The sequence below is a fragment of the Triticum dicoccoides genome, chromosome 5A, assembly GCF_002162155.2.
Source record: "Triticum dicoccoides isolate Atlit2015 ecotype Zavitan chromosome 5A, WEW_v2.0, whole genome shotgun sequence".
NCBI lineage: Eukaryota > Viridiplantae > Streptophyta > Magnoliopsida > Poales > Poaceae > Triticum > Triticum dicoccoides.
In genome coordinates, this window is record NC_041388.1 from 408,726,512 (window position 1) to 408,733,375 (window position 6,864).

A 6,864-nucleotide genomic window follows, 5' to 3' on the forward strand; every position below is an offset into this window, starting at 1 on the left:
TACCAGGCGGGCTGCGGCTTCGCCCACACCCGCATGCCCGCACGTCCCGACCACCGAGGCCCCCTGCCCGCCATCGCTCCGGCCACCGCTGCCCTTGCGCCCGCTCGCCGCCGGTCGGTTTTGCCCGCCCCTGGGCGTGCGCCCGTTCGGGCTATGCCCGCAACCAGCGCCCAAAACCGCTAGGCCTCTGGGCCATTGACACGGGGGCCCCACCCCACAGAACGTTTTTTTTAAGAGAGAAAATAATTAAGATAAAAACAATTAATTTAATTAATTAATTAAATTAACTTAATTAATCCTGCTTAATTAACCTAATTAGCTAATTAACTTAATTAACTATCCTTAATTACCTAAAACAGTCAATGGCATGCGGGACCCACGCGCCAGTTTGACCAAGTCAACTGACTGTTGACTGCTGACATCACCCTGATGTCATGCTGACATCATAATGGCATTTCCTAATTAAATTAATTCTGATAATTCTAAAAATGAATTAAAACTTTTAAAATTAATATAAAATAAATCGTAGCTCGGATGAAAAAACTTTGTACATGGAAGTTGCTCAGAATGACGAGACGAATTCGAATACGCAGCCCGTTCATCCGCCACGCATCCCTAGCATAGCGAACACGCAACTTTCCCCCTCCGGTTTGTTTGTCCGAAAACGCGAAACACTGGGGATAATTTCCCGGATGTTTCCCCCCTTCACCGGTACCACCTCGTACCGCGTTAGGGCGCACCTAGCCTCACGCTTTGTCATGTCATGCATCGTCATGCATTTGTTTGCATTATATTTATTGTTTCTTCCCCCTCTTCTCTCGCTAGACACCGAGACCGACGCCGCTGCTACCCAGTACGACTACGGTGTTGATGACCCCTCTCTCTTGCCAGAGCAACCAGGCAAGCCCCCCCTTTGATCACCAGATATCGCCTACTCTTCTCTATATTGCTTGCATTAGAGTAGTGTAGCATGTTACTGCTTTCCGTTATTCCTACATGATGCATAGCCTGTCCTTGCTACTACTGTTGTTACCATTACCTGCTATCCTACTGCTTAGTATAGGATGCTAGTGTTCCATCAGTGGCCCTACACTCTTGTCCGTCTGCCATGCTATACTACTGGGCCGTGATCACTTCGGGAGGTGATCACGGACATATACGATATACTTTACACAGTTACATTACCTGTGATACTGTTCGGAGATGGGGGCTGAAGGGGCAGGTGGCTCCATCCCAGTAGAGGTGGGCCTGGGTTCCCGACGGCCCCCGACGGTTACTTTGAGGCGGAGTGACAGGGCAGGTTGAGACCACCTAGGAGAGAGGTGGGCCTGGCCCTGGTCGATGTTCGCGAATACTTAACACGTTTAATGAGATCTTGGTATTTGATCTGAGTCTGGCTACTGGCCTATACGCACTAACCATCTACGCGGGGACAGTTATGGGCACTCGACGTCGTGGTATCAGCCGAAGCACTTCGTGACGCCAGTGACTGAGCGGCGCGCGCCGGGTTGGACCGCGTAACGTGACTTCCTTTGTAATGGAGGTTGCTAGGTCTGCTCTCCGGCCGCGTACGCAATGTGCAGGTGTGCTATGGGCGATGGGCCCAGACCCCTGTGCGCTTAGGTTTAGACCGGCGTGCTGGCCTCTCTGTTGTGCCTAGGTAGGGCTGCGACGTGTTGATCTTCCGAGGCCGGGCATGACCCAGAAAAGTGTGTCCGGCCAAATGGGATCGAGCGTGTTGGGTTATGTGGTGCACCCCTGCAGGGAAGTTAATCTATTCGAATAGTTGTGATCTTCGGTAACAGGACGACTTGGAGTTGTACCTTGACCTTATGACAACTAGAACCAGATACTTAATAAAACACACCCTTCCAAGTGCCAGATACAACCGGTGATCGCTCTCTCACAGGGCGACGAGGGGAGGGTCATCGGTTAGGATTATGCTATGTGATGATACCTGGAGGACTTCAGTTTACTCTCTTCTACATGCTGCAAGACGGAGGCTGCCAGAAGCGTAGTCTTTGAAAGGACTAGCTATCCCCCTCTTATTCCGGCATTCTGCAGTTCAGTCCACATATGATAGCCTTATTCCAGTTGATACCAATGCATACATATGTAGTGTAGCTCCTTGCTTGCGAGTACTTTGGATGAGTACTCACGGTTGCTTTCTCCCTCTTTTCCCCCTATCCCTTCTACCTGGTTGTCGCAACCAGATGTTGGAGCCCAGGAGCCAGACGCCACCTTCGACGACGACTCCTACTACACCGGAGGTGCCTACTACTACGTGCTGCCCGCTGACGACGACCAGGAGTAGTTTAGGAGGATCCCAGGCAGGAGGCCTGCGCCTCTTTCGATCTGTATCCCCGTTTGTGCTAGCCTTCTTAAGGCAAACTTGTTTAACTTATGTCTGTACTCAGATATTGTTGCTTCCGCTGACTCTTGTGCCTTCGAGCATTTGTATTCGAGCCTTCGAGGCCCCTGGCTTGTAATATAAAGCTTGTAATATTTTAATTTGTGTCTAGAGTTGTGTTGTGATATCTTCCCGTGAGTTCCTGATCTTGGTCGTACACATTTGCGTGCATGATTAGTGTACGGTTAAATCGGGGGCGTCACAAGTTGGTATCAGAGCCAACTGCCTGTAGGAATCCCCCTTCCACGCTCCTTGGCCGAAGTCGAGTCTAGTCATTGAAAAACTTATACTAACATGGTTGTGTGCCTTACGGGCCCACGTCGCCATCTGGGTGGTATTAGGATCTTTTACTTCTTGTCTATACTCTGGGACTCTGATCTCTTTTCTATTCGGGTTAAATGAATTTTGCTAAATCTAACATTAGGATCTCGTTATCACTTTCACCCGGAGAGCCCCTTATTATTGATGGTCGACTGCTTCAACAGAAGATTCTGACAATACTCCCCGATATTTTCTTGAGACCTTGTGCCTGTTGCTTTTGCAATTCCCTACCACCGAAAAATCCCTATGGATAAATACTTACACCTGTCGTTCTTACTTTTATTCCCAGTTGGTCTTGTTATTACAAGATACCCCGAAATACTCGCCGTTGTTTCGATAATCCTTTGAGCTTACTGCCTTGCTGTTCTTTGTCACCCGAATACCCCTACGGATAATTCTCGCACTTATCGAGTATCCGCTCATCCCCCAGTTGTTCATGTGTTTCACAACGGTCTTCGAAATACTACTCGATCCTCCAAAAATCCTTAGTAGCTTATTGCTCTGCAATACTTGCCTGCTTGCATTATGGATGCTTTCCATATGTCTAGCAATATTCGCTAGTATCCTTAGGCATCGTCTTTTTGATCCTATTGATTCAACATGAGTGCGAATGCACGCAATCATCAGTTGATCCTTTTAAATTATCTTTCCGGCTCAGACATCATTTTAAACATGATTTGGTTCTCGTGTTGGGTTATGGGGTAATTTCAAAAAATTTCCTACGCGCACACAGGATCATGTGATGCATAGCAACAAGAGGAGAGTGTTGTCTACGTACCCAACGCAGACCGACTGCGGAAGCAATGACACGACGTAGAGGAAGTAGTCGTACGTCTTCACGATCCAACTGATCAAGCACCGAAACTACGGCACCTCCGAGTTCGAGCACACGTTCAGCTCGATGACGATCCCCGGACTCCGATCCAGCAAAGTGTCGGGGAAGAGTTTCATCAGCACGACGGCGTGGTGACGATCTTGATGAACTACAGCAGCAGGGCTTCGCCTAAACTCCGCTACAGTATTATCGAGGAATATGGTGGCAGGGGGCACCGCACACGGCTAAGGAATCGATCACGTGGATCAACTTGTGTCAACTTGTGTGTTTAGAGGTGCCCCTGCCTCCGTATATAAAGGAGGAGAGGAGGGGAGGCTGGCCGGCCAAAGAGGGAGGCGCAGGAGAGTCCTACTCCCTCTGGGAGTAGGATTCCTCCCCCCAATCCTAGTCCAACTAGGATTCCTCGGAGGGGAAGGGAGAGAGGGGGGCCGGCCACCTTCTCCTAGTCCTAATAGGACTAGGGGAGGAGAAAGAGGCGCAGCCACCTTGGGCTGCCCCTTTCTCCTTTCCACTAAGGCCCATGATGGCCCATATGGCTCCCGGGGGGTTCCGGTAACCTCCCGGTAACCCGGTAAAATCCCGATTTCACCCGGAACACTTCCGATGTCCAAACATAGGCTTCCAATATATCAATCTTTACGTCTCGACCATTTCGAGACTCCTCGTCATGTCCGTGATCACATCCGGGACTCCGAACAACCTTCGGTACATCAAAATGCATAAACTCATAATATAACTGTCATCGTAACCTTAAGCGTGCGGACCCTACGGGTTCGAGAACAATGTAGACATGACCGAGACATGTCTCTGGTCAATAACCAATAGCGGGACCTGGATGCCCATATTGGCTCCTACATATTCTACGAAGATCTTTATCGGTCATACCGCATAACAACATACGTTGTTCCCTTTGTCATCGGTATGTTACTTGCCCGAGATTCGATCGTCGGTATCCAATACCTAGTTCAATCTCGTTAACGGCAAGTCTCTTTACTCGTTCCGTAATACATCATCTCACAACTAACATATTAGTTGTAATGCTTGCAAGGCTTATGTGATGTGTATTACCGAGAGGGCCCAGAGATACCTCTCCGACAATCGGAGTGACAAATCCTAATCTCAAAATACGCCAACCCAACATCGACCATTGGAGACACCTGTAGTACTCCTTTATAATCACCCATTTACGTTGTGACGTTTGGTAGTACCCAAAGTGTTCCTCCGGTAAACGGGAGTTGCATAATCTCATAGTCGTAGGAACATGTATAAGTCATGAAGAAAGCAATAGCAACATACTAAACGATCAGGTGCTAAGCTAATGGAATGGGTCATGTCAATCAGATCATTCTACTAATGATGTGACCTCGTTAATCAAATAACAACTCATTGTTCATGGTTAGGAAACATAACCATCTTTGATTAACGAGCTAGTCAAGTAGAGGCATACTAGTGACACTCTGTTTGTCTATGTATTCACACATGTATTATGTTTCCGGAAAATACAATTCTAGCATGAATAATAAACATTTATCATGATTATAAGGAAATAAATAATAACTTTATTATTGCCTCTAGGGCATATTTCCTTCAGTCTTCCACTTGCACTAGAGTCAATAATCTAGATTACACTGTAATGAATCTAACACCCATGGAGCTTTGGTGTTGATCATGTTTTGCTCGTGGAAGAGTCTTAGTCAACGGGTCTGCAATATTCAGATCCGTATGTATCTTGCAAATCTCTATGTCTCCCACCTGGACTAGATCCCGGATGGAGTTGAAGCGTCTCTTGATGTGTTTGGTCCTTTTGTGAAATCTGGATTCCTTTGCCAAGGCAATTGCACCAGTATTGTCACAAAAGATTTTCATTGGACCCGATGCACTAGGTATGACACCTAGATCGGATATGAACTCCTTCATCCAGACTCCTTCATTTGCTGCTTCCGAAGCAGCTATGTATTCCGCTTCACATGTAGATCCCACTACGACGCTTTGTTTAGAACTGCACCAACTGACAGCTCCACCGTTTAATGTAAACACGTATCCGGTTTGCGATTTAGAATCGTCCGGATCAGTGTCAAAGCTTGCATCAACGTAACCTTTTACGATGAGCTCTTTGTCACTTCCATATACGAGAAACATATCCTTAGTCCTTTTCAGGTATTTCAGGATGTTCTTGACCGCTGTCCAGTGATCCATTCCTGGATTACTTTGGTACCTCCCTGCTAAACTTATAGCAAGGCACACATCAAGTCTGGTACACAGCATTGCATACATGATAGAGCCTATGGCTGATGCATAGGGAACATCTTTCATATTCTCTCTATCTTCTGCAGTGGTCGGGCATTGAGTCTTACTCAATTTCACACCTTGTAACACAGGCAAGAACCCTTTCTTTGCTTGATCCATTTTGAATTTCTTCAAAATTTTGTCAAGGTATGTGCTTTGTGAAAGTCCAATTAAGCGTCTTGATCTGTCTCTATAGATCTTAATGCCTAATATGTAAGCAGCTTCACCGAGGTCTTTCATTGAAAAACTTTTATTCAAGTATCCCTTTATGCTATCCAGAAATTCTATGTCATTTCCAATCAGTAATATGTCATCCACATATAATATCAGAAATGCTACAGAGCTCCCACTCACTTTCTTGTAAATACAGGCTTCTCCAAAAGTCTGTATAAAACCAAATGCTTTGATCACACTATCAAAACGTTTATTCCAACTCCGAGAGGCTTGCACCAGTCCATAAATGGATCGCTGGAGCTTGCACACTTTGTTAGCTCCCTTTGGATCGACAAAACCTTCTGGTTGCATCATATACAACTCTTCTTCCAGGAATCCATTCAGGAATGCAGTTTTGACATCCATTTGCCAAATTTCATAATCATAAAATGCGGCAATTGCTAACATGATTCGGACGGACTTAAGCATCGCTACGGGTGAGAAGGTCTCATCGTAGTCAATTCCTTGAACTTGCCGAAAACCTTTTGCGACAAGTCGAGCTTTGTAGACAGTAACATTACCATCAGCGTCAGTCTTCTTCTTAAAGATCCATTTATTCTCAATCGCTTGCCGATCATCGGGCAAGTCAACCAAAGTCCATACTTTGTTCTCATACATGGATCCCATCTCAGATTTCATGGCTTCTAGCCACTTTGCGGAATCTGGACTCACCATCGCTTCTTCATAGTTCGTAGGTTCATCATGATCTAGTAGCATGACCTCCAGAACAGGATTACCGTACCACTCTGGTGCGGATCTTACTCTGGTTGATCTACGAAGTTCAGTAGTATCTTGATCT